Source organism: Ixodes scapularis, unplaced genomic scaffold (assembly GCF_016920785.2).
Source record: "Ixodes scapularis isolate PalLabHiFi unplaced genomic scaffold, ASM1692078v2 PGA_scaffold9__187_contigs__length_104089568, whole genome shotgun sequence".
Lineage (NCBI taxonomy): Eukaryota > Metazoa > Arthropoda > Arachnida > Ixodida > Ixodidae > Ixodes > Ixodes scapularis.
This window is the reverse complement of record NW_024609884.1, coordinates 42156768-42176578: the sequence shown is the minus strand read 5'-3', so window position 1 is coordinate 42176578 and position 19811 is coordinate 42156768. Positions and strand designations below refer to the sequence as shown.

The 19811-nt window shown below is 46.1% G+C and overlaps 1 protein-coding gene across 1 annotated transcript in view; it reads left to right on the top strand.

Moving 5' to 3' along the window:
• Nucleotides 1–19811, top strand: part of LOC120847025 (tubulin beta-1 chain-like) — a 34468-nt gene that overhangs the window by 4455 nt on the left and 10202 nt on the right. The window lies entirely within an intron of this gene.

Genomic DNA, 19811 nt, shown 5'->3' with positions numbered 1-19811 from the left:
GTTCGTTAGTACTACAAAGAAGGAAAAAAAAACTCACAATGAAGTCGTTAAACGAAGCTCCTGCGGACCCTAATCAGGTGAGTTTTGTACTGCCCAAAAGAAGGGTGCTAAAGTAGTGCTAGGGCCAATGCGGGTGAGCTTGTGCTAACCAAAAAGAGGGCTCCACAGTTAATTCAAAGCTTCACCGCGGGATACCTACTATAACAGCCCCATTTCCTTAATAAATAACACCTCTTTCTAAATTTGTTCAGTAAATTAATTTATTTCCACAAAACTTCTTTGAGTGGAGCAAGGTAAATAACACTTTTCGGCTGCTTGATTATTTTACCCAGTTCTATCACTTGTTATCCATAAGTAAAAACAAAATCACTCAAAATAATTTTTCTTATAAATAGATTGTGCACGGTCTATGTTTTGCTTTTAAGCTGTAAATGTATTTTATGCCAGAAACAGAAAGCAAGCATTGTACCTTTGATGTGTTGGTGACATATTTGGAATCTTGTATCTTAGGATTCATCAGAAATGTTGCTTAATAAGAACGGTACGCCTGCAGTTCAATAATAAGGTTGTCGACTGATAAGACTTGAGTTTAATTTATTGTCACGAAATAATTTTTATTGTTTTTTTTAAATTTAATCAAACATTAAGTTTAGTCATATTTTGAGCCCGTTTTATTATAGAAATGCCATTTTCAACTTTTTTCATATTATTTTTAATGATGTTAACGTTCTATTGGCTGAATTCCTGTTTCCTATTTTTTTTTTGTTCTATTCGCATTACAAGTGATCAAACACAGGTCCACACCCGCGAATCGGCAGAATTATAGTTTTGTAAGTTGACTTAATTGCAAGGTATTTAGCCTTAAAATACTAAGGACAGTGGCGTCGCAAGTGTCTGCGAGGTGAATGGGCTACTGGAGCTGGCGGAAGAAAGGGGGGGGGGGGGGGGGGGGGGGAGTGAAGGAGTATGTGGACATACCACCATTGGGAAAACGTCTCTGCTCCCAGCTCTGTCTCTGCGTGAAACAAAAAAAAAAAAAAAAAAAAAGAAAAAAACTAACGCGCGTTGCGTAGGTTGGTAATGTCCAGAATTCATTCTAGGCTGTATTTACTGAAAGTATAAAATCGTTCCACCGACCCTTTCAGCAAGATTTTTTCCTAAAGATATTTTTCCGTCGCTTTGAGAAGCTAGCACGCCGCTAAAAGTTTTATAAAATTGTGTGATTTTGTGACATACCGGGTTGGATTGAGAACTTGAAACCTGGCTTTCCTCCCGCATAAAGAAAGCACGCATCGCAGAAAGCTGAAAATCCGTGAGAAAGTGACGCTAGCGGGGGTGATAAAATGTGAAAATATGAGCCCATGGCGTTACGTGAATCAAAAGGTACAAATAAAAACAAATTTCTTTACCAGACGACGTCCACTTTAGCCTAAATTGTTTGTTTGATGAATATTAGGCTTAGGTGACCGTCGGCACATAATTCTTGCTTTTCTTCTGCATCTTTTGATAAGTAACGTCATATGCTCAAACCTCCGTTTTTTTTTTTTTTCTTTCACCACTGCTGTAGCGTCATATTCTCACGGAGTTTCATCTTTCTGCGGTGCATGTTTTTTTGTTTTGTTTTTTTGCGATCTAAGAAAGCAGGTTTTAATTTCCCGACCCATGCCGGTATATTTGCGCGTGCAAATAAAATGACAAAACCGAAATTAACTTTCTGTTTTCCCCCTTTTCACCCCATTGAGAAGGAGAAGTGACGTAAACAGTGACATATGTCTGTTGCAGTCAGGGGCGTAAGGGGGGGGGGATTATGGGGCTTCAGCCCCCCCCCCCCCCACCCCCCCCCCGAAATCCAGCCAACCCTATAATATGCACATGCATCTTGACCCCCCTCCCCCTCTCCTCCGCACCCCACGTCATGGGCATCCCAGCCACCTCCAGCCACACCCCCCCCGAAAGAAATTCCTGGCTACACCACTGGTTTCGGTACCCTTTAGCAGTCACTGAGCGTGGTTAACATAGTGAACTGTTAGCGCCAAGCCGTTTGGGTGGCGCCCTCTTGTGGTGACTATCCGGGATGTCAAGACCAGGATTTGCCTCGCCGTCACGCCACGAGTCGTAATCCTGGTTACTTATCCAGAGTTGTGAACTGGAAGCTTGGAGTCCTCGCATTCCTAAACCAACACGGCCAAAGTCGGAAGTCTTACATTACGCTTATTTCCGTCGATGAAAGTAAGATTAATTTCAAATAAAACGTCACTGTAAGTGATTGGCCAATAGTGGAATGCGATTGGCCAAAATCTGCGAGTTGAAAATTCATCATCAGCGTTTGTGGTTCCATCTGACCAAAGTCAACGAAACCACCTCCCCTCTGTGTCCGGAATGATCACCTCAATAAAAAATGGAGGCAGCTCCCCTTCCTGATCCCCATGTCCCAACTTACCAACCACACCAGCACCAGAGGTATATGCAAAAGTGGAATAAAGACGCGTTTTCAATTAACCAATCCGCTGCTTCAGTGATGAAAGGACTAAAACACGTGTGTACGTACACTTGTATTTTCTAGCACTTCCGAGGGGGGGCTATAGTCCACGAACACCGGCGATGCCGACTGGTTATGATGTCCCTACGCGATTGAACCGGAGCTTGAAAGTGTTCGTATCCAATGTGAAAACCTCCAGGACCTCCAGACGACGAAGGAAGTTCGCGAAAGCTGACGGGGTACTAAAGATAGAACACAGCCTGAACCTCTCCGTCACCCTTGAGGACGTTACTGTGATGTGACTCGGAAGGCGGACTAAACGTTAATATATACCACAAACGTCAATTAAATATATATATATATATATATAAATAGACACTATAGCGCACGCAAACAAAAATGATTTCCACTTCTTCATTCCAGATATGACAAACTCCTACACGTACCGGGCCGAACGCAAAAGCTCGTTGCACTGGCCCTTTAGCCAGTGTCCATCGGCGACGTGGAAAACGTTCACGCTCATATCGCGAAATGTAGATCGTTATCATTTTTTTCCGTAAAAATGAATGATGTCTTCCATATTGCTCTCGGTCGGCAAACAATACACATCATTTGCCTGCCGGTCAAACACTCAAATAAATATTCCACTCCCCACGCAACATTACATAACCCAACCAAGATTAATAAGAAACAAGGAAAAAAAGAAAGGCATTTCTGTCTCCTCTATCTTGGGGGTTTCCGGAAGAAGCCGGTCCACAGCTACTGCCAGCCCGAACTTCAAAACGAGACCTGACTGCAATGTCACGCGGCGAAGCGAAAAACTCAACGCAACACGTGAGGCAGAGTAAACGGACAGCTCCGTGCCACTTGGCGCAGGACGTGAAGCCGGTCATTCTCGAACGCAGCAACCGCGTGGAATGTCAAGTTCACCCGTGCTCCTCGCCGGATGTTCTTCAAGTGGACCTGGTGACGAAGGCTGGCGCTCTTTCTGGGTGGTCGAAAGCTGGCCGCCTCTCGCGCGGGCGAATGGCCGCTCTTTCATATTTTGCCAGCGAGGGCGGGACTATCACGACCGCGGTATCATCGGGGACGCCGCCAGAGCGGGGAAACCATTAGACACCGCAGTCCGGCTCCTTCCCTGCTGCACCGCTTCCTTCCACGTCGATTTCTGCTCGGGGTTAAACGCCAGTTCACCCTCGTGGAATCTAATAAACTTCAATGGACGAACAAGCCGGCCTGTTCCGGAGGGCGATAACTGCGGTTGTGATCCGGGTACCCCACAAAACGTGCCGGCGTTCTTTTGAATGGAGCTGTAGCGTGGCACAGGCTACGCGCCGTCTCAGCGTGAGATGGAGAAGAGGAAACCGGCAGGAAGCAGGTGTAGCCGTGATTGGGCTACGAGCGGCAGCCTAATCCGTTTGCTGGCTTTTCTACCGGACTCCGAAGAAGCATAAAACAGCCTTTTTTTTTTGTTTGCTTTGTTTTGACACTGCGTTTTTTTTATTTTTTTTTAATATATATTTTGTCGAAGTGTAACTAAGGAGGCGACCACGCACGAGTCCAGGCACCGCTCATAAACGCCTACGTACCTTGGCGCAGTAGTATGTTCCCACTATCCGCAGTGAAGACGGATTTGTTTTTTGCCTTATAGTCTTCACCAACTTTGGACCTTCCCCGAACTCAATATATGCAATCAGAAAACCAAGAAATACGAACTGTCGTAGACGGATTATATAGCAACGCGTATTGTTTTTCATACATGAACCCCAACGGGTAACTTCGTTTTTTGAGAAGCGAAACCAAACCAAATCTCTGATATGGGCTTAGTGAAGCAAAATGTGGGCCATAGCCGAAATATAGGGTGGTTCAAGTCACCAGGCTCGATCTAAAATGGATTGTAAAAATCGACGCCTGCGCGAATCTGAACTTTTCGTCAAAGGTGTATATCACATGTTGGTTTTTTCTTGTAAAATTACAAAGCGTAATTCTCTTTCTGTAAAAAAATACGGCCAAGAAACTTGCCAGGGTCCACGGCGGGCAGCGACGCAGACGACAGGGGTTCATTAGCTGGGTGTGTTTGGCGTTGGTATTGATAGATGGCGTCGGGAGCAGCGTCTGAAGGTGTAGCCGACCAGCGAAATATAGCAGATGACACGCAGACGAAATCCGTTGGCAGCAAAAGCGCCGCCGTTATGCAGACGCACTTTTCCTCTAAGTTTTGCTTTTATTGTCCGAATTTATATTTTACCCGATGGTACATTTCAAAAAGATTATGTTCATTTTAATAAACCATGGTGGTTGCGAGCCGTCGCGATAAGGAGGTAGCGCCATCTATCAATACGAACACCAAACACACCCCACTACTGAACCCCTGTCGACTGCGTCGCTCCCCGCCGTAGATCCTGGCAAGTTTCTTGGCCTTATTTTTAACAGAAAGAGAACTACGCGTTGTAATTTTACAAGGAAAAACCGACCTGTGAAATACACCTTTGACGAAAAGTTTAGATTGCTACGTGCAGGCGTCAATTTTTACGGTTCATTTTAGATCGAGCCTGGTGACTTGGACCACCCTATATAACGTCAAAGGAATGCCGCAATTCCTACTAAAAGCGATGCGAAAAATGCGATAGACATTTTCCGAAATTTAGTTTGGCCACATCGACAACTATCATCATCAAAGTGTATATCATCTGTATATGTTAATGGCGGCCTTTTGATGGCTGGTGAAGGAAGCATTCGAAGACGGCCACCGATGCGCACCTGAACATTACGTTACTTCACTTTGCTGGTTGTTCAAAGAGTGAATGAAACATTGTTTTATTTATCAGAAAAAATAGAAAAAAATTGAGAGGGGGTGTTCGTAACTCTTGACGTTTGTCATAGGTTAAAGGGAGAATGTCACCGTGACGAGACTTAGAAGCTTCTATACGCTACGCATTTAACGGCGACATGTAAATCGTTGGAATGCTCAGCTTTGGCACGACCCAGATAGAATGACAATACCATGTGGTGAATTTCGTCGAGAGTTTCACTCCACTAAGCGCCTCGCACAGATCGGTATAGTTTCTTGACACCATCAAACGTAAAACAAGAAAAAACAAAACTGTACCGCGAAGAACGTAGTAACTTAGGTACGTACGTCTGCGTTTGTCGAATATGGGCTATAAATTTTAACTGACATTGGCGCACAAAAAGCTTGGGCTGTTACATCATATATAAGGCTGATATATAGTTGGCACAAAGACAACTAGCGCCGTGACGATGCACTTTTAGCGCTGCTCGATTGCCTTCATCGAATTGTATCGTCGGCTGCAAGGAGTATAGCTTTTTATATCTAGTCTAGACCAACTCAACTCACTGACGTCACGCCGCTCTGCGGTGGCGCTGCTGTCGCTACTGCGCATGCGCAGATGCTTCACTCCTCCCGAGTTTGGTTTCTGCGCACGCGCAGTGCCCAAACCTGGTGTGGGCAAAGCGGGCTTGTTCGTAAACACTGCGTTGGTGTTTACAGTGTGTCTCCTTTTGAACTCGACAGATTTGTTTAAAAAAAAAAATCTGTGTAAGCTATGCGGAGCGTGAATTCGTCTGCTTCCTTACAGGGGTTGCGATGATGTCAGAACGCCGAGCCCTTATTGGCTGATTAAAAAAAAATAGTGGGTAGAGCTGAATGCTAGAAGCCTTGAGGTCTACCCACTATCTTTTCAATCAAAGTGAATCGGAGCTCAGCGTCGTTCTGACCTCACCGCAACTCCTGCGCAGACGACGTTCCCTCCGCATACTCTCTTTCACCACAACTTGACAGACGGCAATAGGTACGGCCGCCGGGAGGCAATCGCAGCGCCGTAGCGAGGCGCGTGACAAACTTACCGTCGCGATGCATCTCCTTCAGCGGGAAGCTGTCACGTGCATTTTCGCTCCATTGCTCCGATTGGCTCGTGACGGGCCACGTAGCGCTTGCTCCTTGCCAGGTTGTGCCGAAACGGAGTGTCTACACTGATGCGATTTGTGCGGGTGAGTTATACTGCCAAGGGTACATAGTGTAGGGGGCTAAGCGTAACGATTAGTAGGCTAATTAACTCAGATATTTTAATTAAAGCTTTAATTGCAAAAAAGTTAACGTACGGTTCTAACTAGAAACTTGCTGAGCGTAATCGAAAAACCACTCAATCAGTCAATATTAGAAAGATTTGGAGCGGGTGGGAAGCACGGTGGAGCGCTAAAGTTGCCACACGCTCAGCAGGAGCAAGGCGCTATGCAGGTGCGATAACCCGCTCGCGCGGTTTTTCCGTCTCGTATCATCGCCCCACAGCATTGTGCCTGTTGCACAAGTGGGAACTTTGGCGCACCTCTGCGCTTCCCACGCGATTAAAGCATTTCCAAATATTACTGATTTCATGGTTTTCGATAACGCTCAGCAAGTTTCTAATCGGAAAGGGATCATAGGTCTGATGAACTAATGAAAAAGTAAATGAACACATTTAGTTATTTGTTTGACTTCTTGTGACGATGTGCCCCCTATATTGCCTCCTCCTGGCCGTGTAACTCACTTCCGGACACCGCATTAATGTAGCGTTCCGGATTTTTCTTTTATTGTTTTTGTTTTGTTTTGTTTAAATAAATCTGGTAAGCTTAAAAAGAGACACCCAGTATATTTTTATGTTCTATGAAATCGCGCAGTACACTTATTCGGGTTTTAGCTATTCGTTGCACTCACACCCGTGTCGTGAGAGAGCAGCCTCATTTTTTAATGTTTTGAAGTGAATCACAATTAGTGCTGCGGGTAGCGCAAACAGTTCGAGTCGCAACTGGGATAAGCGCTTTGGCGAGTTTGCAAAAGACTCAAAGTTGAAGATGCGAGCCGATGCCGTTTGCTGGATAAACTATACGAAATGTCGAGTACTCCAAGCGCCAAATCAAAACTCTGGGATGATCACTTGATGTCGGCTAGCTACGGCGAGATTTAGGATAGCTGGCTGCTACTGATTTCTCTACAGAAGACACGAGATTGAAGAATGATGTTGAAGCAATTAATGCAAAGGTTCAAGCGAGCTGAACAAGAATGACGATAATAATCCCCGGAGAAGGGGAACAAGGGGGACAAAGGACAAGCACATTTGTGTTTGTCCTTTGTTTTTCTTTTTCCCCTACTCCAGGGATTATTATCGTGAAGAATTAAGTTGTACGTCGCTGTTCGTGTATACCGTCCGCCCGTTGTTCCAACGGCTGACAGGACACGCTGATATGCCACGCAACATGCAGTAGCGTTTGTCATATCTCCTCTGACGAAGATGCTAACCTAATCGGAGATTTAGCGCTGACAAAACTAAGAACTGAGCGTAATACCGAACAATTCCAGGACTTTCGCTTATGAAAGCGGCCTTACGGTTCCGCGCGCTAACGTTGTGAAGTTGCCGCTGTTGGCTCGATTACATGACGCAATAGTTTTAACATTTTCATCCGATTGAAGCATCTGACCCCCCCCCCCCCCCTTTTTTTTTTAATCAAGAAAAACAAATAACGGGAATATAACGAGGCAGGTAAGATAGCGCCGACGCTAAACGTCTTTATATTTTTTTTAATTAAGCGCGGACGAACTTTTTTACTTTTTTTTAGGGAACTTTATTAACACGCACTATGTTTAGTTATACACGGTGTAAGCCAAGAGGTAAGTCAAGAGAAACATTTATTCCATTTGAAAAGTGCTTCTGCGACTGAGCAGGCCAAATAAGCCGAATGTACTGCAGAACGAACGTGACGTCACTTTACACCCTTCGACATGATAACCAAGTGCCAGTGTTGCCGTCGCACTCGAGGTGGTAGTTTTGCTTTTGCCGTAATTCTCTGAAACGAAACTTCGAGATAAGATATTTACAAAGGCTAGATACAACACTGAAATAAAAATAAAATTAAAAAAAAATCACATTTTGGAATTTAGGGAGGCTGGCTTCGTCTAAAGCTGCCCTAACCGCAAAATCAAAATAAATGGAGCCGACATGGACAACTTCTTGGACATCCCGTGCAATAAAAATTTTTCAAGAAAATATCGAAATTATAAGTGATTTGCGTTTTATGATACTCAGGAAATTACAGTCCTGGAAAACATTACGATCATTTGTCAAGAAAAGCAGAAATTGATTACTTTGCGAATGCGGCCCCTTAGGATTCAATGCAAAATAAAAGAAAATTGCTGAGCCCTGGAATAAAAACTATACGCGTTCAAAAGCGTAATTACTGCTTATTAATATTTTATTACTTTCGTATAAAATATTTCCGGGGAACGTTGGGACGTTCGTTGTTGTTCAGTAGAACTTCTAAGTGGATACGCCGAGGCGTTGATGTCGAAAAAAGTTGGGGATGGTTGGCGACCACACTAGCGGCGAACGTTCTGCACCGGTATACGCCTACCACTGGCACCGCCGTCCGCCGTCCCGTATAGTGAGCACGCCACGCTGAACTCTGTTTTGCCGGCGCGGCAGTCATGTGACATAACTTGAAATTACGCGTAATGGCCATCTGATCGAGCCCACGCTAGATTTAACGCGCGTTTTGCATAAATTCAAAGGTGAAAATGGCGCGAAGGCGGCGTGTGGTAACTTCATCGAAGCGTTGTCATGACATCAGTACGTCACCAAATGCGAAACTTGTCATTAAACTTCTTTTTTTTTGGGGGGGAAGAAAGAAACGTGGCAGAAGTTAAAGTGATTCCTTCTCGACAATAGGGAGATATCGGTGTTCTCCGGCAAAACAAGTCTAAAGAGAAGCTGGCATCAGGCAAACGGCGTGCGACCATCCCGTTAGTGTGGCGGCATCTGTTAAATACGGTAGGATTTCGCAACATCGAAAAGCGTGCCCATGCACGAGAGAGTGAGGTACACGGGCCGTCCTCCTCTTCGTATCGTGTACATGCATGGCTCGCAGGACGAGGCGCTCACGGATTGAGCTTCATAGTCTTCACATTGCATCGCCAAAGGAAGTAGTGAACCAAAGAGGAGATAGCTCGACTGAAGCCGGGACGTGCCGAGCATGACACTGCTCGACGTGCCAAAGGGACGCCGGAGGAGAGAGAGGGAGCGACGTTTGAGCTAGTTAAGCGAGCCTTCAAGAAGACAAGCAACGCTATCGTATTTGGACGTAGTCTGCAGCAAAGCACTCCAGAAACACAATACTCTCTTTTACTTAGCACATCTCACGTGGTGCATTCAGCATTACTAAAGAGAGGCGGTGTAAGGGCAGTTTTGGCGGTAACAAGTTACAAGTAACGGCGTTACCGGCAACGTGTTACTTTTGTTTTCGGTAGCGTAGTAACGTACTCGTTACATTTTCAAAACAGTAACGAGTAACGTAATTACGTCACTTGATTCAAGTAACGGGTAACGCAGGTACTTTACTCGTTACATATTCTTCCCAAGACATAAAAAAGTACACTTAAAGTTTTTTTCGTATTTCTATACTTTGTTTTACCTGTGCCCAGACGCAGCCGACGCTACGAGCTGATGGGACCAATCAGACAGCTTTAAAAGGGCACCACCACGTTGTCCGTCCTGTTTCTGTACGTGTTTAATCATCTCCGAACCAATCATGACGAAAAAAAGGCCCAGTGACTTGCGCTTTTGACGCGACTGGATTCGTCCGATTAGCTCGTAGCGTCAGCTGCGTATGAACTTAAGCTGAAACGAAGTATAGGCTCGAAGTAATTAATTATTGCACTCATCCCGGATGCCTTCAAGATTGTGCCTGTCTTTTCCCCACACAAAAAGTACCACTTTAGAAAACCCCAACGTCCACGCTCTTTGTCCCAGTGTCAAAAAAACGCTGTCGCCAAAAAAACAAAAAAAAACAAAAACAACAACAACACTATTACCGTCAATTTAAAACTAAACAGTTACTCAAAAGTAACGTGCGTTACTTTTTATCGGTAACGGTAACGGTTACGCGGTCGTTTGATTTTGAGGTAACGTAGGTCGGTAACGCGTTCTTTTATTTTGCAAGTAACGACTAACTCATTTTGTTACGTTTTTTCGGTAACGCCTGCAACACTGTGTAAGGTAATTTTGTACAATGCATTAATTTGCACAAGCACTCACGTTAGAAAGGCATTTGCTGAGGTCACGGCATCGTGCCCTTGCGATGCAATAAAGTGTTGTTTTATGCCGTACAATCCTACAGTGGTATTCAATGCTGCATAATTTATTTTCACATCGATTTTACACGAAAAATAGGGCATTCAAGTATTTACTTTGTTTCTTCGATATACAGAATAAACCTAACTAAACCTTCCTTCAGAACGCCTAACCATATTGAATGCTTCTTATATCTTGTTTCTTTTAATGTGAAGCTGAAGATGGTCCTTGAGTTAGAACGAACATTAAAAGGTGCAATGAGGACACCTTAAAAATCATGTGTCCAAAGTTTTGATCTTATTAGTACGAACGTCGTAATATTCAATTAAAATTTCGACGCAGACCCGCCCGTAGCGGCGCGCCAACGGTAGGAAAGCCCGAGCGGAGAAAAAAACTAGCAAAAGGGACGTCATCAGAGAGGTCAGATGAGCCTTGCTTGCCAGTAATCTGGCTAGGAAACGCTGTCAATGACGTCACAACACTCTGAACATATAGCAGGGGGGAGAGAGGATCGGCCTCACCCTAAGAGATAATCGCTGCACGTATTTTTCAAAATAAACGCGGCTTATGTTTACTTCTCCCCGAGGTAAGTGCGATAACTGAATTCACGGGACAAAAAGCTATAGAAGTCAGCTCCTAAGTCAGATTTTTTCAAAAGTGCTTCAGCTTCTCTTTAATGGGTCTTTCTTGAGTGGCACCTGCAATTTAATTTGCACTGCATTTTCATGTTGAGGATATTTCAGGCCTAGGATACGCACTGACACCCTGCCCAGTGAGGGTTTATCTGAAAGAATGAAGAGTCGCATATTGGTGGATATAATTATTGTTTACTTATTATGTCGTCGTTGCGGTTCACTGACCCTGGTATGAGCACTGCAGCGTACCACAGTGGTGTCATGACCCAGAAAATATGAAATGTCACACGCTTCGTGTATACGTTGTTTTTTTCTTTCATTTTAATTGAGTGAATGGCGCCTAGGATTTCTTATGACACTCCATGCAAGCAGGGACGGATGTAAGGGGAGGGGCGAAGAGGGGTCATGAAGGGTCAACGTTTGATACAATGCTCGAATAAAAAATTAATCGACAATTAGTCGATTAACTTCACAGCCACACTTGTGATACCAACCCTAGAATCCCGATGGGACTTTCAAAATACGCAGCCAAACTCGCGAAGAAATGCAATGACAATAAAAGCACGGCACGCTCTCTCGCTTCGCGACCTCAACAGTCTCAATCGGAGTGCTTCAACCCTGTTTCAGCTTGCGGAGGAAGGCACGAATACGCGTAGCGCAAACAGCACGGGGTCGTTAACCGCAATCACGCAACGGCTATCGCGCAGCAAATTCCAGGCCGGCCACATGCGGCGCTGCAGCTACTATTCGTGCGCATACGGCTGGTATTCGCTCCTCGTTGTGACGAATGATACCCAGTAGCGGGAATGGAGGCACAAAGCGCGCACACCCGGGCACGATACCGTGCGTCGACCATTGGAGCTCGGACGATGAAGCTCTTGCCGCCTGTTGAAAGCCAACTCGGGAGGGAACACGGTTCCCACTTCCAAGCACGTCGATGATCGGCGCGACCTGCCGCTGATGAATCGAACGGTGCGATTAAGATCAATCGCTCGCTTCCTCGGCGACGATTGCCGAAGCAGGACAGCGATGCAGGAGCGCCGATCAATGACTGCTCGAACGCTGTCGTGGCTCCTATTGACCGGCGTGTTTTTTACGACTAGGCATAACGCGGCATGACCAGATAAACCCACATTCGCAATGGCGGCAGTTAGCACGTAAAGGCCCGCAGGCACGGGCAGCCTAAACGGACGTGTTGCAGCCATCGGCGCCGCGTGAGTTCTTCCGACTCAATGGCGGGTTGCTCGTGTTCCCGACTCAGCTTTCGTTTTTGTATCCTCGTCTGTCATGTTTGTTTTATTTTTTTAGTTTCGCAGTTTGAGTTCGTGAGAGGACCGACTTAGAGCAGGGGTCATTTCCACACCACGGGGGTATTGTGTCGTGTTAGGCGAGTCTCAAGCTCAAGAATCGAGGCCTTGCAACAATCCATCTTAAGGTGTGTAGTTTCACAGAACGGATGTAACCAACACGAAAAGAGGTACACATTAAAATATGCTATAAATGAAGCAGCCAAGGCGCAAAAGGAAAAGCGTAAAACATCAGTCAGCTAGAAAAGCATAATTAAACGCACGCCTATAATGAACGACAATAGTCATACGCCATGCACATGAAATCGCCACGGGATACTATGCGTGTGCGCGGTACAGGATAGAACGCTGTTATTGGCCTCGAGACCCTGATTGAATTGTGTGGAAGCGTGCTTTTGTTTATTCATGGTTCTCTATGAGGCACGTGGTGATACCACCTGTCCACCATGCGGGTGGAGACAAAGCATACATACTAGCGGCACACAGCACGGGCAAGGGTACAGAGCACGAGCTCTTGGTTGATGATTCTAGTGCGCGAGCGCTGCATTCGCGCCTCCCATGGCCTCGACCTTGCGTGCGTAGCATTAGTTTTGCTCCAGGCAAGTGAAAAACAAAGCGTAGTTCTGCTTTTCACCACATCAGCCGTGTCGATCGAATCTCAAGGCGATATACTCTGTTCACCCTTAAGCTGAGACTGCATGCAGCCAAAGTTACAAGCGCGAGCTAGCCTGCGCTCCTGGCTTTGAGACTTGCATTTCTAGCGCGAGTGCTCGCTCTGCGGAAGAAGTCTTCAAAGCAGTGACCTCGAGCTCTCGTGCTTGTGGCAGTAGCTGCTGTCCACGGTGTAAGATACACTTTTTAGGTGAGGACACGGCGGGGCTGAATGCGCGGCGCGAGGAATCCGATAGCGTTCGTTCGACGGGCATCCGAAAGGCTGCATCATACCGCGGCCACTGTGCCCGCGGCTGACAGTGTCGCCGGCGGCCAAACGGCGAAACTGTGTGAGAGCCAAAAAAACTATCTCGTTGCTATGACACCCCGGTACATCATGGTCTTTCTGCACGTGCGACAACCTCGCTGGAGCTCTCTGCGTGTGGAGCATGAGGCGGCACGAGCCGTCTTGTGCACTGCTGCCTGCCTCCTGCGTCTTACACCGTGCCCACGGGTCGACGAGTCATCTGTCGGCGCCGCTTGAAACCGTAGTGAGAGAGAGAAAGAGAGAGAGTGAAAAGCGAACTTTATCGGCACGTCGCGAGGAGCGCGCTGTCCTCACCTGGAGAGTATTATCTTACACCGCGCTGCAGTCTCAGCTTAATGGTGAATGGAGTATAGTAGTGTCTTCTGGTTCAGCTAAGAATTAAGTTAAAAGCTAAGGAGTACGAGTACTGCAGCGGTCGCAGGAAAAACAAGGCAATCACACAGCAAGATGGAAGCTGGCTTTTAGCACAAAATTCGTCTAAGTCTCTTTGGACCAATTTGAGCATGAAGTGCATGCAGTAACGTCGCATGGTCACCAGGTGCGTAACCTGATAAACCTCCCCCCCTCCCCCCCCCCCCCCCCCGGAAAAGAAGCAGACTAAAAGAAGAAGAAGAAAAAAAAAAGAGAGAGGAAAAGACAGGAGGAAAGAATGAAGGAATATGCGCAGGACACGGATGAAAAAAATACCACAAGAGAAAGGCTTACTTCGATCACAGCTTGCACCCTCCCATTCCATGTGCAACATGCAATTCTAGAATTTCTCGGGCTTCCCTTTCAACATTCTCATTTCGCTCCAATTTCCAGCAGAGTTACATTTCTTACGAGTTTTGTACAGCGGCCAGGGTTGAGGCTTAATGCTCAAAGTGGAGTAAATAGACAGTGAATAAACTTTCGATTGTGGAGATAAACGGATAGCTTTATTGTTCACTTTCGAGTGCTGCCAACGCAACACAGTAACGCATAGCGCTGGATAGAAAATTACGCCGCTGCAGTGTAGCTGATAATAACCATGAAATTATTGTCATTCTGGTATTGAGTGCTTTCAAAAATCGTGAGGAAAGTTCTGGACACAACAACCACTCCCCCGCATTTTGCAATAAAAAAAATTAATACGTGTCTCCCCTTTCGAATTTTAAGCAATATTACTCACAACGGTCACCAGACACTATAATGACGTTTTCTAGCCAACCTTGGGGAAAAGGCCACCGCACTGAAGTAAAAATAGACATCAAGTGCCTCAGATTCCCCAAAACAATGGGAAAGCATTATCACGGAATGTTATTAAAATTCAGTGATACTTTCGGAATTGTAATAACAGCTTAATATCTTGGAGTACTAAAATAATGATCAAAATTATCATGAACATTTTGATTATAATATTATTGCCGTGTGTCATGATCGTTCATTCCTTGTCGCTTTCTAGTTTAGTGATCTAGTTCATGCTAACAAGCATATCGATAAAGACACTTCAGTCTCAAGAGAGGGCTGCCATAAAATTGTGCAGAGGGGGAGAGATAATCAACCACCTCCTGGTTTGTCGGGGCATCCTGCAATTACATTGTGTAGGTTAATTTTAATTGCACTTAATTAATAGCGTAATCTTTGTAAGCGCTGAACTATGGTATCAATGTGATTGTTAGTATAGGTTTAAAAGTTTTGTAATAACGTTTGGGGGGGTCCTTATTTTGGTATTGACAGTTAGGAAAGTAGAAATCCGAAGTTAGAGCTGAAAAAAAAAAATAAATATTGCTTGCTAAAAAAGAAAAGAACATAAAATCGAAAATAATTTTGAATATTCATTTTGAGCTTTGAAATTAGTGTTCCTATCTAAGATAACAGGATAATGCAGACGAAGCGTCATTGATACTATATGTCAATACGAGACTTGGAGGAATTGTTCCGCGACGAAATAGAGCGGATGAGTGTAAAAATAGCGTAAAAACGTGGTGTGGACGATACGTTTTGCGCGCGAACGGATGAGTCCATTCTGGTGGCATGGTAGTTTAATATGGCACCCATGGGACTGCAGCCTCCAATCCAGGTAAGCCATTTGACGCATCCGTGGCTTTCAAAACTGTTTCCCTTGCCTGGGCGCTCATGTAAACAGAGCAGTTTGCGAAGCTACGCTTTTACGCCCGACTATTTGAAGGGCTGTCCACACAAAACACGCCTCCCTCCGCCTTTCAAGGGATACTCAACCGAAATTTGGATTTCGCGAAAATAAGGCCGCAGAAGCGTTGAACATCGGTATCTCGAACGGATGTCCGTACTTTTGGAAAATAAGGGAGCGATCAAGCTAGGTCTATGACGTCACGGTCCAACTGGACTAGTTGAGAATGAGGGGAAGCGGCCTTGTCCTCGCTTCAGTTCACCAGTAAGACGGGACGAAACGAGGAGGAGAGGGAATGAGAATCTTGACGTGACTTATCTCATCGGCCACGTCGGCCGTGTTCAATTGCACACTTCTTTTCCGAAATACGGCGATCCGTTAAGGCCCGCTCACACTCTTGCGACCGAGTACGACTCAGAGAAACCAGACCGGTTTTTAAGCCTCTTGCGATCTCTTAGGACCAGCTCCGCTGCAGCGCATCCGGTCCTAAGACGTCGCAAGAGGCTTAAAAACCGGCCTTTTCCCTCTCGGTCGTACTCGGTCGCAAGAGTATGAACGGGCCTTTAGAGATATCGCCGTATCAGTGATGTTTTGGAGTTTTGCAGCGTCCCGCCTGTCAGTCCAGCCTTGTTTGGTTAGCTTGAAATTTTAGTTCAGGTTCTTTTTCAGCAGGTAACACTTTGCTCCCCATTGGAGCGTATGTAAAGCTCTCCCCAGGATCCGCTTTGCCACTGATTCGCTTTGTGTGCGCTCCTGTGGTGCGCGCCTGTGGGCGCGACAGAAGTACGATTTTACAGCGATAGCAGTCTGTGAGACACTTCATGGGTTTCGCGACGTCTACCGCGCTCCATATCGACGGGCCATTTTCGGCACTCCGCCAAAAGATTCCACATTGACGTCACGCCGCGCATCACGTCACCTGTTACCTGGCGTCAGCTGACACCATGACGAGACATTGTCATGTCAAGTCATGAAGCACATTGACGTCACGCGACTTAATGACGGCAGGTGACACCCTGAGTCACGTGATGTCATGACGTCACGTGACACTGTGACGTCACGTGACATTCAGAGGTCATGTGACTATATGTCGTCACGTGACACCATGACGGCACGTAGAAACATAAACATGAAACTGCTGATAACGGACACAATAAAAGCAAAGCGTTTTTGCTAATTATAGCAGAAAGGTTCTCGGACGATAAAACGAATAAAGCTAGGTGGGTGTTAAGCCGGCGAAACCACGGGTGTGAAATTAGGGGAAGTTACACGCTTTAAACTTGAGTGCGTGATTTCGAAAGTGTTCTTCGGTGACCACAAGGCGGTGTTAGTTTGTGTTCAATAACATTGCATAAGACGTTCAGACAGCCCCACCAACGACAGGGAATGGTTCATGCATACACATGAAGTTTCGTCCTCCTTAGATTTCAAACTTGGGCGCGCGATTTCCGAAGTGTTCTGCAATTACCAAAAGGCAGTCCTAGTGTGTGTCCAATAGACGTACTTAAGAGGTTCACGAAATGGTCTCTACTTAATACACCATCATTGGTTCCAAAACGCTATGGAATGTTTGGTCCGGTGTGTTACTCAGTTTCTTAACACGAATCGCTTATGCGGACTCTATGATGTGCGCACGCTCCTTTACCGTTCATTCGGTCCATCTGCTCCGAAATGACAGCTTAGCGGCTCCGACGTCACACATCAGCTGTCGCAGTGTTTCACCTTACGGGTAGCGAAGGTATTTACCAGTTTTCGGCGTGCACGACGAAAGTTGTGCTCAGTCTCATAACACCTTTGACAGAGAGAAGGAGTATGGACACGGAAAATTGAAACTGTTACAGCAGTTTCAACCTACAAAATTTCTTGTGAGTGAAACGTCGGCATTAGCTCCCCCCCCCCCCCTCACCTTTTAGGCCCCTCTAGTGTCCTCGAACCTTGAGCGATTAAGTTATTAGTTGGTTTGCTGATTATAAATAAAGTGTAGCACAATTTCCAGTAAATAAACAGGAAATAAAGTAACGATAAAAGCTACTAATAAAAAACTAATGACTAAATTCTGATTCGCCGTCAGATCTTGCGGAGCAAATAACAGTTCTACTTTCTCAAAGGACTTGCGTGGTCTACGCTCTTTGTCCCTAAGTTCGTGTTGATTGTGTTTACACCCTCCACTTTAAATACCTATACTCCTCTGGAAGATAGCCTGTGAACATCTGGAGCGTCTCAGAGAAACAATCACATCTTCATATCTTCCGTGCAGGCCCTTGTCTCTCATTTTATTACTCTCCAAAACCAGGCTCGGCGAGGGTTTGCGGCGGCGGGCAAGATGCGCACCCTATCTCACGCGACGCATCTGACACGTATGCCAGCGCCATCGTGCAACCAGCTCGACGCGCACAAGGGCACCAAAGGCCCGACGAAGAAGCACGCCCGTCTTGTCAGGTGAGGACATAGGCGCATGCCGAAGCCCTCTGTGTCGAGCCGAGCAAGCACGGGCGCATGCCGAAACCCTCTGTCGGTCTACAGGGAGTCAGCGGCAGCGAGAACCCCGCTTCTGCAAATAGAGGTGCAACTCTTGCAAACGCGGAGCTGCTGCGCGATAACGTGCTCTTCTCGGCGTCGCCGCTCGTGCAGCCGCTGAACGGCCATTGAAGCCGCCAGTGAACAATTAACAATGGACATACGCTACAGAAATAACACGCGCGTTCCCCGCTGCGCGCAGAACACAGCCCTATTTGTCTCCGACGCTGTCTATCTGTGACACGTCTCGCGACGGAAGAGGCAAGACTCGGGCGGCTGCCGAGGGTCGCCCGTGTGTAAGGGGGAGTTGTCGGGAGAGAGAAGAGGAAGAAGAAATACGGGAGGAGTGAAACGGTACCTAATTGTGCACCTCGGGATCATCGCTCACGAGCAGTGCGCGACGCAATGTCGCGGGGCAGTAGCCGCCGCTTCGGGGTTCCAGCGTTGGGCACAGGCTTCAGGACGCGTGTCGACGCTGTGGAGACACGTCTTGTAGCTCGCTTCAGGGAGGACACGGCCGTTTGACGCCGTCTTCCGACATATCACAACTATGACGTGTGTTCGTTTTCCCCGTTGCGGGACCTGCATTTCGCTGGTTAAGCAGTTTTGTTTATGACGCTGGAGCCATATGCGATGTTTGGACAAAAGGCGGTACATTGTTCCAGAAGCCGCAGAGCTTCTAGACAGATAACAAGCATCGAGTTCGGCTTGGTGCTAAAATGATCTCTCGCTATGACGGGGGACCGCCCCCGCCTGATGAGTATCGCACCGGCGTGCGTTCCTGCACTCACGACTGTGTGACGCAGGTTAAAAACTCCTAGTGAGCAGTCGTACTGCCACGACAAATTTTTTTCATCTACAGCATGAACCCGTGTCGCCATATTTTAGAAGCAGACCTCAACTCCTACGGTCTACCTTCGTTTATTTCAGATGAAGGCCAAGTGAATCACGTTGCATGACATTAAAACTATTCAAAATACGGAGAGAAAATCTGAAACGTTGGTAGACGATAACTTGGGTGTAAATTTACAGGATAATAAATTTGACTGCAATTTATTTAACTGCCAATCCAGTTGATAGTTAAGGTAAAAAATAACACGTTTGCGAAGAATGACTTCTACGAATTTCACGAGTCAGTGAAACTTTCACAAATTTTGTATCTCGTATTATAATTATGGCGATGTCTTCATTGCATACGCTAATTCGTTACCAACTTCCTGCAGTACCCATTTACACTCAGGACTTGATTCGTGTGATACACTGCTTTCAAAACTACACTCACGTAAGAGTGTATTTTCGGTTGGAAACGCTTACGCTTGGCGACACAATCATAAAAAACAAAAACTCGTCCACAAAAAAAAAAGAAAAAAAAAACACGAAAAGAGAATTTATGCGCTTTTTTAATGTTTAAACACATATACGAAAGCATGACTAGATCATTTCGTACATCTTGTGGTGCCATGAATTCTCCAAACAAAGCTTTCGTCTCTCAGACTTCAAACCCGGGCGTTCGTGCAAAAAGAGCTTTGTCACGCGCTAAAAAAGTACAAGAGGGACCCACCAAGTACCCCCGTTTAGAGCTTGTGCAGCCGCAGCTCTGCATTCCCCTGGGCGAGAAAATGGCATGTAAGGCAACAACATTTGAGAAAGACTCACTTTGAAGT